At 37.2% G+C, this 22,737-nt stretch overlaps 1 protein-coding gene across 6 annotated transcripts in view; it reads left to right on the forward strand.

The window, feature by feature from the left end:
- The window catches only part of KANSL1 (KAT8 regulatory NSL complex subunit 1), a 175,529-nt gene that overhangs the window by 91,628 nt on the left and 61,164 nt on the right, over positions 1 to 22,737 (forward strand). The gene's annotated exons all lie outside the window — the stretch shown is intronic.

The raw sequence follows: 22,737 nt of genomic DNA on the forward strand, positions 1-22,737 counted from the left end.
TGTACTGATAGAACTCCTTAATATTGTCCTGAAGAATCCAATATGCTTTATATATGTGTCATAAGGATTTCAGTTTTGACTCAGAAAAGCAGTGTGGTCTAGCAGAGAGAATGCAAACTTTTTTTTTTTTTTTTTAAACAGCCTTATTGAGGTATACTTTAGAATGCGGACTTTTGAGTCAGACCCAGTTTGAAATCCTGCTGGCACTGATTAGCTGTGTGACTTTGTCCAAAATGTTCAGTCTCTGATACCTTGGAGTGCGATATATTTTTGTTAGGTTATTAAGATTAGAAAACAATATATGTCAAGTACTAGGTCCTTCAGGTTTCAATAAGTGGTAGCTACTTTTTTTTTTTTTAAACAAAGCCAGGCACTAGTTAAAATAGGACAGATTTTATTTACTTATTTATTTATTTATTTATTTGGTGGGGAAGATTGCTGCTGAGCTAACATCTGTGCCAGTCTTCCTCTATTTTGTATGTTGGACCCCGCTATACCATGGCTTGATGAGTGGTTTGTGGGTCCGCGTGTGAGATCCAAACCTGCGAGCCCTGGGCTGCTGAAGCAGAGCATGCAAACTTAACCACTATGTCACCAGGCTGGCCCCCATTGGTGGCTATTTTTAATGTTACTAATACTAGCTTGTATCATCTCTTTCTATCCTTTGGGATTTTAAAGCCTGGAAACTGAAATTACGTGGATATTAGTGATGGTTAGACTCTGATATTAGTGAACACAATCGCAAGTTGATCTGAAAGGCTGAAATTGTTGGTTTAACTGCACTGTTCTTTAATCCATCTTTTCCTAGTCAGACACTCTTATATAAGGGTTGGTTTTATTGTATTTTTATTGTTATTATTTTTTATTTTTTATTTCATCTTTTTGAGGAAGATTAGCCCTGAGCTAACTACTGCCAATGCTCCTCTTTTGCTGAGGAAGACTGGCCCTGAGCCAACATCCGTGCCCATCTTCCTCTGCTTTATATGTGGGACACGTTCCACAGCATGGCTTGGTGAGTGGTGCCATGTCCGCACCTGGGATATGAACCCTCGAACCCCGGGCCGCCAAAGCAGAACGTGTGAACTTAACCACTGTGCCACCAGCCGGCCCCTGGTTTTATTGTATTAATGAGCAGTTTCCTTATTCTGCCCATTTTATGAGAGATTTTCACTGAATATAACTGTCTTGCAGAACATAAAGAGTAACCAGATGTATTACTAAATACATGGTATTGTATGGCTCTGCCCTCCCCTCTCTCACCACCACTATTCTCTCACCTCCTCCAAGGACTTGGGTAGCAACCCTCTCTAGGCAGATGTATATGAGATCTAGAACTCTAGGTTTAGAAGTACTTTTATTCACGTTAAAGCTTGATACTTAGTATAAGTTGTTTGGTCAGGTTGGATAAATTCACTGTTTCTAACCATCCTTGTAATTAGTGAGATTCCTCCCCCCATATTTCTCAGCCAGTTAACCTTACAGCACTTTTGTTATGAATTTAATTAGAAATATTCTGTGTTTCAGAATGTAAATATTTATCTTTAAGCATTTATGGCTAAATGCCTCTTTTTTATCATAGCAGCCTAAATATGTTTGTGTTCCTTCCTTAGAAGTCTTTTCCTGTCTGGTATACTTAGTGGCTATGTCAGGGCCTAGATAATAGATGGAGAAGTCCCCTGAGGGTGGAAGCCCAACCTCTCAGACCATGGGTGTTTTTTCTAATAGAGGAACTTGAAGCCTTTAAGAGAGTAAAGGAACTTTTGTGCTTCCAGAATCATTCACTGAGTTGTTGAGAATTGGGACTTTGTCTGTTTAGACTGTAGGTGTTAGCAGCTATGTTCTGGTTTCAATTTCCTACCAGTACTCAATTATATCACCTTCAGGACCCATTTCATATTGTTGAAGGCCAGGCACTTTGTAAATGCTACAGAAAATAAAACAGATCAAAATCCCTGCCCTTATTTTCTATTTGGGGGTCAGGACAGTAAATAAATAGAATATATATTATGTTAAATGGCAGTAAATGCTGTGGAGAAAAAATAAAGCAGACAAGAGGGATAAAGGAGTGCAGGGAAGAAGGAGGGGATGCAACATTAAGTAAAGGGTAGTCGGGCATGGGCATATGTGGGGAAGACGTTTTGGGCAAGGGAATAGCAGGTGTGAAAGTCCCACGGACAAAACCTGCCTGGAGTGTTTACTGTGAGGAACCTAGTGTGGCTTCAACAGTGAGAAGGAAATAGTAGGAGGTGAAGTTCAGGCGGGTAAAAGGGAGCTGGGGTAGATGGAGATAGGTTGTATGGAAGCTAGTAGATTATTATAAGGATTGTAGCTTTTACTGTGAGTTGGAAAGCCAGTGTCACCTTTGAGCAGAGGAGTGATTGATCTGACCTAGTTTGAAAGAAACACTGACCGCTATGGACAGAAGCAGGGAAATGAGTTAGACTGGGGGCTGTTGTAATAGCCTGATGAGAGAAGATGGTGGCTTGGGTCAGTATGGTGGTGGCAGAGTTTGTGAGAAGTAATTTTAGACTCTGGATATGTTTTGAAAGCAGAACAGGTAGGATTTGCTGATGGGCTGGATGTGTGGGCTGTGAAAAAGAGAGTGTTTTGGTCTCAGGCAGTAGAAGGAAGGTGTCGCTCTTAGATGAGGAAGAGTGGGACAAGTGAGTGAGGGTAGGGGTGGGATTAGGAGTTCAATTTAAATTAACTGTAATAAAGATATTGAGATGCTAGGACATCGCTCTCTTTGAATTTGGTATTACATATTAAACATGTAATGGTGGATACGGGTCATTATAAGTTTCTCAAAACCCACAGTAAAGAGTGAACCCTACTGTGAACTTTAATAGTTATGTATCAGTTAGCTCATCAGTTGTAACAAATGTACTACACTAATGCAATATGTTAATCACAGAGGAAACTGGGGGGTAGTATATGGGAACTCTACTTTCTTTCTGCTCACTTTTTCTGTATACCTAAAACTACTCTAAAAACTTTATTAGTTTTAAAAAAAGCAATCACGCCGATATGTGCTATCATCTTTGATCTGATCTTGGTCTCTGGTTCATTGCAGAGGCCTATTTTTTTTTTTCTTTTGCAATATTATGTCAAATTGCCTTTCCGCCTTGATTCAGATCTGTTGCTAACATAATTTCATACCAGTTAGATGCCCAGAGTAGACCTCTTTTCCATTCTATTGTTACTTCTGCTCAGTTACTTCTGAATTCTTTCCTTAAGCAAAGTAAATATTGTCCCTCTTAGCATTCTTGCCGTAGTTTTTTGCTTTGAACATTGCCAATATATTACAGCTCAGTAAGTGGTTTTTAACAGTAAATGACATGTATAAAAAATAGCAGAACCATATGTGTCAGCAGACTCAAAAACATGATTTCACTGATCTTTTTCTTTTGTTCTTTTGTTCACTTGGTTGTCTGCGTCTTCCCTTTGCCTTGCAGGGTTGTTTACACATCCTAGACTCTACTGGGCTTTGTAGACCACTCTTGATGGTGCTTTCAAAGGGAATTACAGCGAGCAGGTTCTTGACTTTGCATCTTTATGTCTTTCTGTGTGGATGCTGAGTCTAGGGTGAATTGGATATCATTTTGTTTTGAATGGTGTACCTTAAGGGCAGGGGACTAAGGTGTTTTTGTGTATCTCACACAGTGTCATTAATGTTATAGTGGAGTGTCTGCTTTTTTCTAAAATTGAGAAATAGCACTGCTGCAAGAATTTCAAGGTTTTTTTTTTTTTTTTAATATCAATTGCGTTGCTTTTAGTGATTTTCAGCTTTAGGGTGTGTTGGGGTAGAAACAATGGCAATATTGAGAATATTTACTTTGTCTTTAATTGAAAGTTGCTTTTTATGATGTGAGATTTAACTTATAGTGAAAGTTTATTATGCATGTGCATGTTGTAGAGGCAGGGAAAAAGTGTTGAGAAATAAAACATTAGATATTTGGGGTTGTCTTTTCTCTTTTTCTAATACAAATTTAAAAATTTTTATTATGAAAATAATTTTTATTAAAAACATTTAAAAACACAGGAAGCAAAAGAATAAATTACTGGTAATCCCATTGCCCAGTTAACACTAACACATTAGATGATAGGATAAGGAGGCTATTAATACTGTTCTTCTATTGCCTGTAGTCTCGAGTTAGGGGCATTAAACATAGTCTCATTGAATCACTGTAACAACTGTGTGAAGTTAGCTGGTTTCTTAAAGAACCTCTGCTTGCTCTTCCTGAAACTATTGCCTCTCTCACATTTTATCTGTTTAAGATATGTACCTGTTACATTACCTTTAAACATAGCTGCTGGTATCTGACTGGTCAGATAGGACTCTGGTGGTGCACTATTATATTGTGTGAAACTGTGGCTTATATAAATACACTTTAGAATACCGTGCTCTTTTCATTCAGGTTGAAAGACACATGGTTCCCCTGTAACAAACAGCTCAGACTTCTTTCGTTTCAAACAGGAGATTTTTACAGGGTCTCTCAAACTTCTGTTTCAAGAGCTGCAGCCCACCGCTGACCCTAGGGTGAAACTTGCTTAGACATTCAGATTTTGTGTTGAGATCCTCAACAGTGTACGTATTCCTTTTTTCCCCCTAGTTTTATTGAAAAAGAATTGACATATAACATTGTGTAAGTTTAAGGTATACGTAAGGATTCTTTTTTAACTGTTAATGGCTTTGTAAAAGAAGGATTTGATATTTGAATGTTCTGGTTTCAAAACTTGTAGCCTTACACTTGGAAATGATACTTTTTTTTAGGTTGAACATTGTTTCTCCTTGAGGTTTTTACTTTCCATCCCTTCCTCTTCTGCCTCAGAAATAAAGAAAGGTCTGTAGGTGTGTGGTGTGTTTAAGTACAGGTCTTACCTGTATGTGGAAACAGTGAGAGAAATGAGTCCAAGAGGTAGGTAAAGACCTTGAATTGAATTCCCTGTTAACTAAACTGGCCTTTGACCCAAAGGCAGTGAGAAGCACAGTAGCTTTGGTTGAGGGGAAAGACTAGAGGATTTTTAGGTCAATTGAAATAAAAAGAAAAAGGACAGATGTGAACTGTAATAGGACTTTATTGCAGGCACTTGATGATTTTGAGCCTGAGAGGCTGGGTAGAAAGGTGAGAATATTGCCTCTCAGGCTCAGAATCATTAAGTGCCTGTGATAATTAAGTCCTATTACATTTCACACCTGTCCTTTTTCTTTTTATTTCAATTGACCTAAAAGTCCTTTAGTCATCCTTTACTTGGTCTCTAAAATAACTGGTCTTTCCCCTCAACCAAAGCTACCGTGCTTCTCATTGCCTTTGGGTCAAAGGCCTGTTTAGATAACAGGGAATTCATGTAAAGTGTGTAGTATTGCCTAGAATAAAGGAAGCATTCAACGTACATTAACTACTGTACATAGTTTCCAGCTGGAGAAAGGAATCAAATTCAGTAGAAGATATTAGAGCTGGCGATACATGTTTGTTGGTCATGAAATACTGGAACTATAAGGTATCTTTTATAACAGTCTTTATTTGCAACCTGTGTTATTTTATACATGAAGTGTAGAAGAGGTAATTAAAACTTTGAGAATACATAAAACCCATGAGGAAGAATGTTCATAAAAAAATAGTACTGAGAATTTAATCTAGAATTATTCCTAAATTTAGTGTAGAGCAATGATTTTCCACCTCTGACAACTAGGGGGAGGCGGTGCTATGGAATCTGCAATGACTTGGTTGTTTATCCATCAGCTTTTCTAAACCTGCCCTCCCCTCTTTATTAATGGAATCCCCAATATTGTTCAAGTACTCGTAATTGTGTAATTCATGAGCGGCTGGGCCCCTCTCTGGCTCCAGTAAGGAAGCTTTATCAGTCTGAGGTTCTTAGAGTGTGGTCTCTCGACCAGCAGCATTAGCATCACCTAGGAACTTGTTAGAAATGTAAATTCTAGGACCCCACCTAGGCTTACTGAATCAGAAACTCTGGAGGTGAGCCCAACAATATGTATTTAGAAAGCCCTGCAGGCTTAAAGTTTGACTTCTAGTTTAGGGTTTCCAACTCAGGTAACTTCCGGAGATCAGGCATATAATAAAAATAAATCAAGCTTTCAGGATGGGTGTGATTTTTGAACTGCGGATCATGTGCCACATCTGAAGAGATCAGTTGCTATTAGTTAATGGTCATTGAGAGACTTGCAGACCCAGCATTGGCAGATCTTGTCTTTTAATAGATTTTGAAGTGCTGGCAGTGAATTGAAAAAATTTTGACACTCTCGTGGAGGCTGAAGAAAATTCAATTACAAGCAAATAAAACCAATTTCAGGAATGTGACCTAAGTTTGTGATCTCGTATGTAGGAGTTTTAAAAATGTTGTGAGTAAAGCTTGCTTCATATTACAGATTATTAGGTTAAATTTCTAGATGTGGAAATTGTTTTCGGTCATGGGATAAGGACCGTTTTAAGGTTTTTGATAAATGTTATATTGTTCTCCAAAATGAAACTGGTTTTTCATCAGCAATGTTTCCTTGAAACCCAGCAGATATTAGATAGTTTTTAAAGACTTTATCAATTTGGTGGGCAAAAAGGCATCCTGTAAATTTTTTATTGTTTTACTAATGTAGTTTAACCCTTGCTTTTGTATTTATTGGCCATTTATATATTTTATATAAATAAATCTTCTATAATCATTTGCTTGTATGTATTTTTGAATTGATTTATAAGTACAAATTATTTTTCCTAGCTTTTTATTTACCTTTTAATTTGTATGTTTTTTGAGTTATAGAAATTTTAAATTTATATAGTCAAATCCATCACTGTTTGTCAAATTCCTTCAAAAAATCCTGCTGGGATTTTAATTGGAATTAGATTGAAGCTATAAACCAATAGCCTCAGTAAAGATTTTTGGCTAATTTCCAGGCATTCACATGGTTGCTGCTGTGCACTGAGGTTAATGGCATACCTTCCTCACCTCCACCATCACCAGTATTCATTCAACATACATTTATTGAATGCTTACTGTGTGTTTGTGGGGATGCATTAGTGAGTAAAACAAATAAGAATTCCTGCTTTGTTGGGACTTACAGTGGCAGAGGACTAGAGGCAATAAGCAAACAAATACATAGTATGTCAAGAGGTCTGTGGAAAACAGGGAAGGTGGTGGTGGCAGCAGCAGCTTTACTATTCTATGTTGGTCAAAGAAGACTTCTTTGATAAAGTGACCTTCAGGAGATAAAGGAACATTGCCCAAGGATATCTAGGAGAAGAAAGTGTTCCCAGACAAATCAGTTTAAGTCAGAGAATGAAAGATAAGAAATAGTCAGGAACCTTATAGGAACTTTGACTTTTACTCTGGGTTAGGTGGAAAAGTTCTGAGAAGAGTGACAGGCAGGAGGACCACTCAGGAAGCTGATGCCATTTCCAGGTGAGAGTTGATGGTTGCTTGGTTGAAGTGGTCAGAAGTAGTCTGAGATTAGAAGTATTTTGAAGGTAGAACCAAAAGAGTTTCTGGATGGATTAAAGATTGTGAGAGAAAGAGAGGAGTTGAAAATAAGTTATTTTAGCTTGAGGAACTGGAAGGAGACTATTTTGTTTGTTGTTGCTTTGTTGTGTGTGTTTTACAGAGGAGGGGAAGACTTTCAAAAACATCCTTTTTGAAAGGATATAAGAATTTTAGTTTTGGGACATTTACTTTAATATCTGGCCACATTTGTAGCCTCTGCTGTGAACTCTACTTCTGATAGTTTCCCTGTTTTGTTTTGTTTTTTTCTTTTCTCTTGAGGTTTTAAGATAGACAGTTATGTTGCCTAGGAGGAAAGGCCTTTGCAAAGGTTTTGGTGTTTGCAGGTAAAGCACTTGATGGACTCCTTTCACTGTCCACCTTCTTACCTTAAAATGCCTGTTTTCAGCTTTATAAGTTTCACTGAGGGCGGCCTCTGGCCAACTTGCTGATACTTGATGGGGCTCAGGTGTGCTGGTCTGAGGCGGGATCTATGTCACGTTGCCTTCCCATTATGACTAGCGTTGCTTTGTGGATAATTTGATGCAGTCTGTAGTCCTTTCCTTGCTAGAAACAGTCATGAATACCACTTCCCATCATTTTATCAGCTTCAGCCTCTTCTTGTTGCCAACTAAATATCCTTGGATATGAAACACAATTTTCTATCTACTTTTGTCTAGCTTTCATTTCATTATTTGAAATTTAATTAAGAAAAGAAATGAGCTCCATGTTTTTCAGGTTTGCTGAAGGGGTTGTCAGTCGATGCCTTCACTGTTTTTGGTGATTGAAGATTCCGTATATGATAAAGTGGTTGGGAATGGATGTGTCCCTACTTTTTTTTTTGTCTTCGTGCCTCTCAGTTTGGGTTATTGGAAATTTCTTTGGATATTCAGAGATTGACCAGAATTCTTAATTTCTAGCTCTGTGAAACTTTAAAATTCTGATTTCTATGAGTATTTAAAGGGAAGTCAGTGGAGTGCAAATTGGATTTCAATAACTACTGTCTTAAACTAGAAAAAGGATTTTTCTTAACCTTATGGTCATGTGGATACTCTTGTTCCCCCATCCTGTCATAGCATATCTTCCTACTTTATTTACTCCTGTGTGTGTGTGTATTTATTTCTTTTTAATTGGACTTTGGGGCTTATGACAATATTTTTATTGGTTCATGTATGGCTTTATTTTAAAAATAATATATACCTGTGACGTTACTGCCCAACTCAACAGCTGCTGTTACCAAGAGCTTATTATGAGATCCACCCCCAATCTCTATCCTAAATTAACATTTTCTTGTTTTCTTCTTTTTTCAGTTGTATCACATACCTCTGTTTACCTAAAAAAGTTATAGGGAAACCAACAGATAGAATCTTTGTTGGAGGGGCAGAAATGCTAAGGCAATCACAAAACATGCACACACAGTTTTTAAAGCTTCCATAGGGATCTTTAGATTACTTTGTTTATCTTTAAACTTTACAAAAGAGTATACTATAAATTGTCTTATGAGACTTGGATTTTCAACATTTTGTTACTAAAATTCGTTTGTGTTATTTCATGTAGCTGTAGTTCATTCATTTTCACTGCTCCATTCAGCAAATAATTCTGTAATTTATCCATTCTCCTTTGGTGTGCATTTGAGTTTTCCCTCAGGTTTTTTTATTTCATAAATAATGTCCAGTGCTGTTACTCCGAACATTCTTGAACATGCCTCCTGGTACATGTGTGCTAAAGGTTTTGGGGGGGTGGTATATACCCATGAATAGAATTGCTGGGTAGTAAAGTATGCAAATGTTCAACTTTACTGAATACTGTTTCTATTATTTATTGCTGCTTAACAAGCCACCTCAGACTGAAGGCATAAGATGGGGTTTGTTTTATTCTCACAGAGTCTGTGGGTCAGAATTCAGGATAAAGTTGGAATGGTTTGTCTCTGTTTCAGGATGTCTGGGGCCTCAGTTTGGGAAGATTCAAAGGCTGGGGACTGAAACAGCTGAGACTATAGAGTTACTTCCAAGATGGCTTCTTCATTCACACGTGTGGCACCTTGTTAGAGCTTTGCTCAGCAGGGACCCTTGGCCAAGTGCGCCTACACTTGGCATCTTCAATATCATAGTCTCAAGTTGTCAGACCTCTTAGTGGCATCTCTGTTTGTCACACAAGAGTGGAAGCTACCTGTTCATTTATAACCTGGCCTGAGAAGTCACCTAGCATCACTTCCCCTGTAGTCTACTGACTCAAGTGGTCACAAGCCCCCTCAGATTCAAGGGGAAGAGACAGAGAATGCCACCTCTCCATGGGAGAAGTGTCAAAGAATTTGCAGCCATCTTTTAAAACTACCATAATACAATTTTTTTCAAAGTTAGATGTACCAGTTTACACTTTTCAAAAATGTAATTTTAAACCTTATTACAGCATTGCTGTTGATTATTGAAATTATTTTGCCATTTAAAAAATATTTTCAGCGCTCTTTTAGAAGCTGTAGACCTATGGATTTTTTGTTCTGTGTATAAAGTAATTGCCAGGTACCAAGCTGTGAAAGAGAAAAATGATAGAATTTTACTTGCTGTTAGAACAGTTTTTGAACTCTAAGGAGAATAGCAGAGAAGTTGTTGGAGGACTAATAATGAAAGGTTTTTAATGGTAAAATTGAGATTGCATTGTACTTAGGGGTGAAGAGAGCCACTGTAGAGGCTGAACAGAAGAGTCCCAGGATGAAAATGAATTGAGTTACTGCTCCTTCCTGATTTAATGTTTTGTGCCTTAATAGAAAAGATTCTAATAGTTTAGTGGGTTACTTGACTTTAATATATATACATATATATATGTACATATAATATATATACATATAAAATAGAGGAAGATGGGCATGGATGTTAGCTGCAGGGCCAGTCTTCCTCAGCAACAACAACAACAAAAAAGAGGATTGGCAGCAGATGTTAGCTCAGGACTAATCTTTCTCAAAAAAAAAAAGTTGGGTCACAGCCTGAACTTTTCCCTTGCCATTCATCTGATTATGAAAGAACCTTAAGACTTTGGTGGCTTATTAGCCAAAACACCCGCAAAAGTTTTCAGTTACGGGTTTAAGTGCCTGATATTTTATTACTAACACTACTCCTACCACCTATTGCTACTTTTCTACGTCCAGGTCATAGTTTTTTTTTTCCTGCCTTTGCATTTTTACCTATGCTCTTAGTACTGCTTGACTTGCTTCTCCCACTCCTTACCCCAACTTCATTTCTATCCTTCCGTCTTTCAGAATTCAGCACAAGTACTTCTGTGATCCTTTCTTTGACTACAGTGTTCTTTGTGGGTAATTTTGCTAAATTTCGTATATTTGACAATTAAATAATTATTTCACCATCCTTTCACAGAATCTTTCCTCAGTAAATTAAGCATCCTCCCCCTTTTTGACATAATTTCTGAGGAAGTTATTTGGGCACTAGTACTCTTTTAAATTTGTATATCCCAACTGTTAAGAACAAGAGCTCTGGGCCAGAGTGCCTAGGTCAAGTGCTGGCTCTGCTTCTTATCAGCAGTGTGACCTTGGACAAATTCCTCAACCTTTTTGTATTAATTTGCTTAAGTTCCTCATTGTAAAGTGGGGTAATAATAATAGTAGTACGTATCTGACAGTGTGTTTGTATTTGGGGAAAGGTGAAGGCTTGCAGTTTCTTTTCCTCTTCAAAGTATTATTTTTAACCTAATATCAGCAAAGCATTGCCATATTATAATTCTAGATTAGATCTTGAATATTATATCTGTTGATAGGAACTTGAAGTAAGATTGAAATTTAAAAAAAAAATTGTCATTATTAATCCTTCTAAACTGAATGGGAGTAGTTTCAAATAGCTTTTTTTTTTTTTTTTAGTTCATAATAGTTTACATCTTTGTGAAATTTCAGTTGTATGTTATTTCTTAGACGTCTGTTGCCATATAAGTGCTCCCCTTCACCCCCTGTGTCCCCCCTTCCCCTGGTAACCACTGAATTGTTTTCTTGTCCATGTGTTTGTTAATGTTCCACATGTGAGTGCAATCATATGGTGTTTGTCTTTCTCAGTCACTTTGGCTGCTATATTAATGCTGGGTAGTCTGAATGCGGCCAAGGATGAGAACCAGACCGTTTAGGAGGCTACTGCAATAATCTAGGTGGTTTTGACCAAAGCAATAACATTGAGGTGGCAAGAAGTGGTTAAATATTAGATGTATTTTGAAGATAGTGCCAGTAAGATTTGCTGATAGACTGAATGTAAGGGGTGTGTGTGTTGTATTGTGGTGTGTTTGGGGAAGGGGGCGACAAGGGGTTTGAAGTTAAGGATAACGCAAGTTTTGTCCTGATCGGATCCATCCAGTTGAAGCAGGTTTGGTATAGTATAAGGGATGGGGAAGGAGGAGTACCAGTTTTTAACATAGTAAGTTTGAAATGCTTTTTAGACATTTAAGTGGAGATGTTGAATAGGCAGAGGAATCTGGAATTCTGGGGAGCAGTCTCTGCTAGAGATAAGAATTTGAGAGTCAGAAACATAAATGATACTTAAAGCTATGAGATTGGATAAGAGCACCTAGGAAGTGAGTGTAGAAAAAAACATTTGGAGATGTGGGCACTTGGAGTCTTAGAAGGAATTCAAAAAGGCAAGAGAAAAACCAGGTTAATGTGATGTCTTGAAAGACAAGTGAAGAAAGTATTTTGAGGAGGAGAGTGATCACCTGTGTTAAATACCGCTGGTAGGTCACCGATGATAAGGACTGAGAATTGGGCATTGGATAGCACAGTGGAGTTTATTGGTGACCTTGACTAGCAGTTTCAGTGCAGTAGTAGGGGTGGGAACTGGGATTTAGGAGATAATGGGGGAGAGAAATTAGATATAATGAGTATTTGTTGTAAAAAGGAAAGAGGAAAAGGAGTAATAACATTTCTCTTGGCCTCTTATTGTTAGCTGAACTCCCGATTCATTGCCTTTGCTCTTGCTGCAGGGCTCACCTGGTATGGTGGGTGGGAGAGTCAGGAGCCTGACTGGGCTGCCTTTTTTTTTTTTTTTCTTTTTTTTTTTTTGGCTAGTTTGGAAGTCAGAAAGCACCAGGTTACCTTCTGTTGAGTGTGATTTTTAGATGCCTTGTGACTATGTTGTTCTTCTAGTCCTGAGGTCCCTAACCAGTCCACCTTCCTCTTTCCGCCTTTCAGTTTTTCTTTGCCTGCCTCTTGTTTTATTTCCAGGGTTTATAGTTGTGTTTAGCAGGGATGAGCTGGGAGCGAGGAGTCTACATCCTCTTGCCTGGACCAGAAGTTGTATTTATTTTTAAGAACTGATAAATTAAAAGATTGATTTTTGATTCAGCTTCCTTTTCTTGTAGATGTATCCTTTGTTCCTCACCCTCAGTGGCTCTGAGTCATATTTCTGAAGATAAGATCTTGCACACTTCTTACAGAAGAACCATCTGAGAGACTTCTTATTCATGCAGATCCCTAGGACTCACTTAAACTCTTGGATATTTCTTGTACACACTGAAGTTGGAACATCACTCCTGGAGGTTGAACATTGATAAGCACTTTTGTTCTTTCATCTTTGAATTAGCTGGCTCAGTGATGGTAGCTAGCTAAGTGGCAGCACTAGGATTTGGCACTTAGTGTTCACTGATTCCGCAACCATACTCTTTCGAACAAGCTGTATTTTATCTATTTTTAAAATGAGGAAAAAAATATTTCTCTATAGGAATTGTTATTATACAGTTAATCTACTGGGCTAAATACAAAGATTTCTTTGATGGTTCTAGAGATGGCAAGAAACAAGTTCTCCCCATGGAATAAAAAGTGCTGGCATCTCCCTTCCCTCCTTCCCCTTCCTCCACCCTCCTCCCTGTCAGTGCATTGTACTGTTCTACTCCACTCTCCTTTAAGGAGCCCAGGACTAGGGACTTGGGGAATGGCGAAGAGAAGTGGATAGTTTTTTTTCTTTCAGTCTTAGTTGTGATGTTTGTGAGAAGCTTCTAAGTCCCCTGCTGCTTACAAGAGTTTCTTTAAGTTGTAAGATGTGATCCTTGTCAGCCTCTTGCTTAAGTGAGAGATCTGGATCAAATAATAGCTGCTCTTATACTTAGGGCTTGTGAGTGAATGGGATTATCTAACTATTAAAGATTTTCAAAGGAGCAATTAGTACACATACAGAATTTGAATATTCTGACCTCAGTCTGATTTTTGAAAGGTTCTAAGATGGAATCCACTCTAGAAAGATGGACTCTAGGCAGAGAAGTAGACAGGAAATTGATTGGTTCACCCTTGAGAGGCCACTCTGGAGTAGCTGTTCTTTGAATAACTGAGAGCCTTTCAGTATTACTTTGTCATTTTGCTTTATTCTTGAAACATAACAGAGTTCTGTTCTCTAAAAAAGACAAAGTAACTAGGCCAGTGTTTTTTGGTAAATCTTCATGCTCAGATTCCATGTCCAGTGCTATAGCCAGCCAAGAAGAACTGTAAGCCACTTCCATCCTTTCTTGTTGTGCTGTATTTTTCTCCATTAGAACACTTCTTTGTGTCTAAGGCATTCTGGGTCTTTCAGGCTTCACTTAGATGTTTGAAGATTAAGTAGGATAAGCCATTGGCTAAATAAGTCTCATTTTTCAATATTTCCCAAGAATTCCTTATTTGTAAACTACATGCATGCAGATATCATTGAAAATTGATCTACACTTGAAACACATGGTAGTGCCCATAAGAAGGCATGGGTAATCTAGTTGAAGATCAATCATGTGTGTGGTATGACTTGGGAATACAGAACACATACATAACAAGATAAGAGGATCACACTAAGTGTGAAGAATACAAAGTAATGAATCGTCAGATACAGTTCACCAAGAAAGACTTTCCCAGAGAGAGGTGAGTTTTAGGAATATAAGATACCCCTGGACCGTTCAGGTTGGAGACTTGAATGGGGTATGACAGATTGGTGTATTGTACTTGGCAGATTATATATTATGTATATGTTATCATGTTTAATAAGAGTCTAGGGCAGGGGCCGGCCCGGTGGCGCCAGCAGTTAAGTGAGCATGTTGTTCTGCTTTGGCAGCCCAGGGTTCGCTGGTTCGGATCCCAGGTGCAGACATGGCACTGCGTGGCAAGCCATGCTGTGGTAGGCATCCCACATATAGAATAGAGGAAGATGGGCACGGATGTTAGCTCAGGGCCAGTCTTCCTCAGAGAAAAGAGGAGGATTGGCAGATGTTAGCTCTGGGCTAATCTTCCTCGGGGGAAAAGAAAAGTCTAGGGCGAGCCCCAGTGGCCTAGTGGTAAGTTCGGTGCATTCCACTTGGGTGGCCTGGGTTCAGTTCCCGGCTGCTGATCTACACCACTTGTCTGTCAGTGACCATGCTGTGGTGGCGACTTACATACCAAAAAAGAGGAAGATTGGCAGCAGATGTTAGCTCAAGGCGAATCTTCCTCAGCGAAAAGAAATAAAAATTATAAGTCGGACATGTGGGCGTTGAGGGGAGTTTGAAGTACCTTAAATAGTTCTTTAAAAATTGGGTGTGTTTTAGTACCCATGAACATGTGGAAACTGAGTATACAAAAGTACAAATAATTTATCAGCTGATCTTCAGAATAGTAAGTAACAAACTAAAGGTAGTAGAAGTGTCAGTTTATAAAGTTCAAAAGTGTGGACTTCGTAACAAGGATTTACTCAGTATGATCCACAATGTGGGAGATTCTAAAGGACAGATAGCTCTGTTTCTTCCACAAATAAGTTGCAAGGAAAAAAAGGAATTCTGTTGCAAATTTGAGATATATTAACCAAATGCAATATGTAGATGTTTTTTGACTTGGACTTGAACAAACCGGTTGAGACGGTCCAGGAAATTTGACCAATAACTGGATATTTGACAGTAAGGAATTACTGTTTTTTAAGTTATGACAGAATATATATGTATATTTTTAAGTGATTTATCTTTTAGAGATACATATGGAAATATATACACATGTAATCATCTGATGGCAGGGAGTGGCTTCAAAATTAATCCGTGAGGATGGGAGGTTAATATTATAATTGAGGAAGGATTGGCCAAGAGTTGATAGTTGTTGAGGTTAGTTGATGGTTACGTGTGAGTTCATTATCCTTTAGCTTGTGTTTGAAAATTTTCATTTAAAAAGAGTCTAAAGTAAATGAACATGGGCCAAGATAAGGACTGCTTATATTGTTTCATAAAATTAACATGGATTACAGAGTTCTATGTAATCTGGCCTCCCCTACCTATGTCCAGTGTCACCTCCACGATTTCTTCCCTTTGTTCACTTTCTGAGCTCCAGCTGTATGACCTGTATATGTGTCATTTCTTCTAAGACACACCGCAGTCCCGAGTATCTTCTCTCTCCGTCTCACATCCCCTACCCCGCAACCCCTCAAGTTTGCCTATCCGACTCCTAACTTATCTTTGGAGCTTCAGTTAAATGTGTATGCTACAGAGACATCTTACAGATCCCCCAATGTAAATCTGAAGTCATAGTTATGATCTCTTAGCTTACATTTTGGGTGATTGTTTGTTTATTAACATTTGTCTTCTCCGTTAAATTCTAAGCTTAATGAGCCACAGTTCTTGTTTGATGTTATTATATCTCAGCACCTAGTATAATTCCTGGTAAATAGTAGGTGCTTAAATAATTTGTTAAACGGAGTGGGGACAGGAGGAAGAGTTCATGGTGGGTTGAAAGCTTGGTTGAAATAATCTGCCAAAATACACAAATCTCATTTCAATTTCAGAGGTAATCTGGTTTAAGCAGTAAGACACAGGGTTAAATGTTCAACCCCCCAGAGTCTTTATCAGGATGAATTTGCAGTTTAGAATTGGCTCTGGTACATTTGTTTCCTCTTACTACAAACCTCTCTAGAAAGCTGATGTAACCCACTTAGAGTGACAGATGCAAACTGTCTCTTAAGCTATTATCATCTAAGTTTTACTTTACAGCTAAAATGTGGGGTATTTGATGCTAGAAAGTTTGGTTCTTTTTTTCCTCCTGTACTTTATGTCTTTCATTTCTTTAAATTTGGGCAGAGAGTAATGTCACTGAAGTTGTGGCTGACTACAGTGTCTGTTCTAAGGAAATGCTTGTGTTTTTCTGTTTAGAGTGGAACTTCCTTTAGATGACTGTGAAGACTGACCCTCAAGAAATTCAGTTTTGTTGCTGACTGTGAAAACACCTGTTGCTTGCATTTGTTTGCCTCTTTGAGATTTCTTTTCATCTCTTTATTTCTCCTCTTTTCCCTTCCTCTTTGGCATCTTTTATAAGGAATTGAAATCCAAGGTTACATTTATTAAATAGGTGTTCTTTTCTAATACACATATTGTACTTTGCAGTTAGTATTACATCATTTTATGACTGCGACAGTTCTGCGAGGCAGATGTTGCTGTTATTTCCAGGGTCAATTTACACGTCTCGGATCATATAAAGTAAATAAAAGTGAGATCTTGGCTTGAACCTCTCTCTTCCTGCTCTTTCCTCTACTCGTTTCATGCTCCTTTTGAGCTCGGTAGTGAATACTTGTATGTACATTTGGGGTTTTTTAATGTGACTGTCAGTAATGTCAAGATTTTCTATTCCTGTTCCGTAGGGCCCCTAACTCTTACCCTGGATACTGTGAATCTAGGAACTGTATGCTCTGGATGTTCGGAGATGATATCAATTTTACTTACTCTAATTCTCTTGATTTTATAAGTCATCTAAAGAATTTGGAGATTTCAGAATTTAGGTGTCTCAGACTTTCTTGTGTGCTTGGAAGTAGCACACAGCTCTGTTGGATAATTTATCTGCCAGTTTTTGGCTGAAACATAGTACTGTGTAACTTGCTGTGACAATTGTACTTTTAATTTGTTAATAGAATCTTTGTTTGCTTAATAAGGGAAGAACTGGAGATAGGACGGAAATCAAAATCAAAGAAGGTCTTTCCAGCATATTCGTTGTTACTTTCATGAGATTTCAAAAAATTTCTAGATCAGGGAAAAGTATAATCTGCCAGCACTGTTCTACTTGACTGACAGATTTTCCCGTCTTGGAATAGAACCAGATGACTTGACTTAAAGGCAGAGCTAGGTCAGCTGTTTCACGTGGTTCAATGCTTTAGCTTTTAGCACTACTTTTAGACAAGTCATCTTTTGCTGTAGTTTACCTTTGAGAAAAAGGAAGTAACTACCACTGCTGTCTCTTGCTCTGCTGTCTGTGGCAGTGCTGTAGACATTGAAGTCAAATGCCCAGAGTTGAAGTATTAGTAATCTCTTCTGTTGAACTTACTGACAGTAAGTTGGCAGTAAGGAGTCTAGTAAATCCTTATGTTTCTCTGTGTTAGCAGAAATTACATTCCTTAGTCTAAGGTTTTATTTTAGCAAAATTAGTGGTGATCACCTCTTGAATTAAGTGATTCAGATCGTTATCTCTGTGGTGCAATAGAAAAGCTTTTATCAGTGACACATTTGGGGATTCAATGTATAATTTCTAATTTGTAGTAAAAACAGAAGGAGCTTGGACCCTACATTTCATAGAAGTTAAATCTCCTTACATAAAAGTGCCTGGGTTGATCTGTTTGTCCTCTTCTAATGAAACGTTTCCATTAACATTACCATTCAAGATGATTTTTAAAGAATAAAAAACAAAAGTTAGTCTCCCCCCCCCCACATTGCCCAACTTGTAAACTGAACCATGAATTTTCCAGTACTTTCCACTGTATAGTTTCTAAGTGTTTATAAATATAGGAGCTCTTTTAGAGGAAATGATTTTTTTGTTCAAGTAAATACAACAAATATTCTGTATTCTTGGATCCCATAGAACATCCTACGTTATGGATATGTGGTAATATTCTACTAACCTTGTAAAAAGAACTACCAAAGCATAAGTTCAGATAGCTAAAAAAGAAATTTATTTATCCAGCTTATACTGTTCTATACAAATAAATATTGATACATAGCTGGCAACATTAAAATTGAGTATTCATGTAGTGTTACAAAAGCAAATATTGGTGCTATATTTTCCTGCATTTGAGTAAGCAAAAAGCAATTCGTAGTGTAAAATTTTAATGGGTTTTTATACAGTGAACACAGACAAAAAAGATTTACCAATAAAACATTTATAAAAGCCAGGAGCAAAATAAGAGTTAAAATCAATTCCCACTCAGGCAGTAGCCCAGTACGTGTAGACAAATACTTTGGTACCAAATGGGATAAAGTATACAGTAGAATATCTCAGAAGGCATTCTAGTATCCTGCGCAGACACACAGTTAAAGCAATTATTTCCCTAGTTAGGACAAAGTAAGCAACAGGATGAGTTGAAAGACTCATCAGTGTTGGAATCCACATCTTTTCCTTCCTAATTGATAATGACCACATCAGAAACCAGTTGATCATTATATAAGTATCATTCTGCAACCTTAGTTACATGTTCTTTTGAAGTCTATATTTAAACTTGTCTCTAATAATAAATCAGTGTCTCTTGTTTTTGAGCTGTAAATTATCACAGTAATAAATTTACCTTTTGAATGTTAGGGGGGAATCCCACCTCTACCTCAGGTAAACTGAGTTTCTGTGGCATGTTGTTTTTGTTAAGGAAAAAAGTGTATAAGATGTGAAGCTCTTACTGTGGCAGTAATGTTTTGTGGTGTTCTCCTCTGCCACTGGGATGTGGTAACATCTTCATAGCTCAACACAGACTTGTTAACTGTACACCTCTCACCTTTGCTAACAGTTCAGCTTTATGCCCATATTGCTGGTTTTTTGAACATCCCGCTTGGGGTGGAGTTTTCCATTTTTCATTAAATTACAACATTGTGACAACTGTCTATTGAAAATCACTTGCAGTTCTAAACTGTCATGAAAAATATATTTGTAGAATGAAACCTGCTCATAAACTGGGGATTGCTAGTATTCCCTTAATGCTGCCTCTGTTTAGTTAATTAGCCAGTCTCCAAAAAATGTTATCAAGAGGCTCAGTTTTATATTTGTATTTAGAAGAATATCTGTATAGTAGGCCTGTTAGTTTTGACCTTAGAAAACTTGAAAGGAAGGGGCCATTCCTTAATATCAAAGAAAAAAGTATTTATTCATCAAAGTTCTTGTGAAGTGAAATATTTTAAGTAATTTTCTTTTCCTTTTGTATTCTCAGACTAACAGACTATCTGTATAACAAATTTTCTTTTTTTTTCTTTTTTTCATTGATGCCAAACAAGAAAGAAAATTCTTTTGGTGAAGATATGTCTAAATTCAGAGATAACAAATAGATTTCCTCTTTCCTGCCAATTTAGAGTGCATGGTGTCCTGGAACGCTGTCATGAGAAGGCTTATAAGCTAAGTTCAGGAACGTTGGGAGAGACTGCCAGGATTCTTTGTCCACCAAGGGTGACTAAGGAGGAAGTACTGTAAATTTGCCAAGAAATCATCTGTCCCTTGCTTTGGTTTTCAACATTAGGATTTTATTTTGGCTAGCCATTCTCAGTTGCTAAAACAAATTTGTGAATAAACTGTCATTAAATGGATGTCATGTTAATTTTATTAATCACTTCTTGGCTTCCAGTTGCTGTCTTTTACAATGTTTGACTCCCCTTCTACTTTATTTCCTTGAAGACTTAGGATTTGAAAAGAAGCAGAGGCTCTCTTTGGTTCCTTACACATAAGAGAGACAGGAAGAAATAAGGTTTGAGGGGAGTTTAATTAGGAAAAGTAGTATGTGACTTACGTTAAGAGCAGTATCTAAGGAGGTTATTGGAGTAGCCCAGTGGTGGTAGACGAGGACTTGATGCTGTAGGAGCTTCAGAAATGAACCTGTAAAACCAAGAGATTTCGCAGAATAGGAAAGTGGTGATCCTTGGAGAGCAGTGAAAGTTGGAAATAGGTTATGAGGGTTAACCAGCTTTGCCTCTTTTGGAAAAGAGGAGGACATTTTATAGTTCAGAAATAATCCAGAGGTTGTACTTGACCTCTTGAGATTCTTTCCTGAATTTGGGCTGTAACTAGACCTGCAGCCAACGTTGAACCAGATAATTATACTTAAAAAAAGAAAATATCTTTGTATCTTGTACTGATTCCGTCAAGATTAAGGAACTACAAAATGCCTTGCTTCTCACAGTGGTTGACTTGAATGGCTTATATTTGGGCCATATAAAAGTTAGTAAAATACCATTGCTACTCTTAGTCTTAATTATTATGGTATGGTTAAGTATTAACTCATTTCTAACCCTACTGTGATCAGATTTGTTCTCTTTTACTATTGATGTTATGTTGTATTTCACCCTATCAGTGGACTAGGTTAAAGTTCACTTACAGTCACTTAAAATTTTTAGTAGTGAGTATATATATCCTGATTGGGGGTGGGGCTAAGGGCATGTGATGGCTTTTTGTTTCTTGAAAAAGAATTTTTTGGAAGATTATAATTATAGAATATATTAGATGCCATGTACCCCCTCTATTTGGGAATGTTAAATTGTTGCTATATTTCTATCAGACTTTTTGTTTTTAAAGAGAAGTCAGACATTACATTACAGGTAGAGCTAAAATTCAACCTCTCCATTCTCCTTCCTAGAGATAATGGGGACCCTGATAACTGAATTTGTTGTGTATCACTCAGTTCTATGCATATTTTTCTGCATTTACTATTTGTGTATTGGTAACAATCTTTATTATTGTATGTTTATTCCTTTTAAATTTTCATATAGTTTTTCCATTCCACATTGTTGAGATTTAGTCATGTTAATATATACAGTAATAATTAAATTGATAAACAGTATTTCTTTAAATTCTTTTATTACTTGTATGTATCTATAATAGTACTTATTTTTGTTTAGTATATTTTTAGTTATGGCAATGAACCTGTTTCTTTTTTTTTATTGAGGTGTAATTGACATGTACGGTATTATTAGTTTCAGATGTACAACATAGTGATTTGACATTTGTATTCATTGTGAAATGGTCCAACCTATTTCTCTATGCAGAAGAGCAGGTTATGTTCTCGGAAATAGAATTGCATGATGGTTGGATATGCATGTCTTCCACCTAGCCAGATATTTCCAACTTACGCTTCAAAAAGTGATGGTGCCAGTTTTTATTCTTACTGGCAATGTATCTTTTGTTGTATGTTAAAAATTAGCTAAATTTATTTCTTCTTATTCAAGAAATCCTTCTCTGCTGTGACGTCCAAAAGGTACTCTTCTTTGTTAGTTTGGCTTTTCAGATTTAGGAATTCTAAAATTATATCTAGGAAGGGAACTAATTTTACTTTTTCTCTGTAAAGAGCTGTCCATTTCAATACCATTTATTGAATAGTTCAATCTTTCCCCGCTGATATGAATGCCATCTCTTTTATACATCCAGTTCTAAGTTTGGGGGCTCTCTATTCTGGCTCAGTGGTCTTTTTGTCTTTCTAGACTGCCTTAATTATTATAGCTTTACAGTAAGTCTGTAGTGTGAGTTTCCATCATGCTTTCTTCAGAATTTCTCTACTGTTGGTCCTTTTTTGCCTTGTAAATTTTTGGATCTGTTTGTCAGCTTCCATTAAAAACTCTGTAGGGAAATTTGATTGGAGCTTATTTGAATTTATAGAGAGATATATATATGAAAATTGCCATCTTAAAAAAAATGTATCTCGTGGCCAGCCTAGTGGTGTAGTCGTTAAGTTCGCATGCTCCACTTCGGTGGGTTGGGGTTTGTGGATTTGGATCCTAGGCACAATCCTACACACTGCTCATCAAGCCATGCTGTGGTGGCATCCCACATTGCAAAATAGAGGAAAATTGGCAGAGATGTTAGCTCAGGGCTAATCTTCCTCACCAAAAAACATATGTATCTCACCATTTATGTAGGTCTTTTATGTTTTTCAGGTTTTATTTTCTCTGTAAAGATCTTTTGTGTATAACATTAGCATTTGTTGGTGGTGTGATTAGTGCTTTAAAAAAAACGAATATTTTCTGCTTGTTAGCACATGCAAACACTATTAGTTTTTATATGTTGATCTTGGCAACTTTACTGAATTCTCGATTAGCTTTAATAATTTGTGGCATCTTTTGGATTTTCTATGTAGATAATCTTTATTCTTTATATATGTCTTATATTAAAGTATAGAATATTTCTATCCCCTGAAAAATTAAAACAATTTCAGACAAATTGTGTGCCACAGGATCAGGATACTAGAAGGCAATTTCACCTAGTTAATTTTGGAAGTATCTGTATGTGAAGAGTTTTACCCATGTATGTCCTGTGATGGACAGATGTGTATATATAAAATCTTGGATTTT

Source organism: Equus przewalskii, chromosome 10 (assembly GCF_037783145.1).
Source record: "Equus przewalskii isolate Varuska chromosome 10, EquPr2, whole genome shotgun sequence".
Taxonomy (NCBI): domain Eukaryota; kingdom Metazoa; phylum Chordata; class Mammalia; order Perissodactyla; family Equidae; genus Equus; species Equus przewalskii.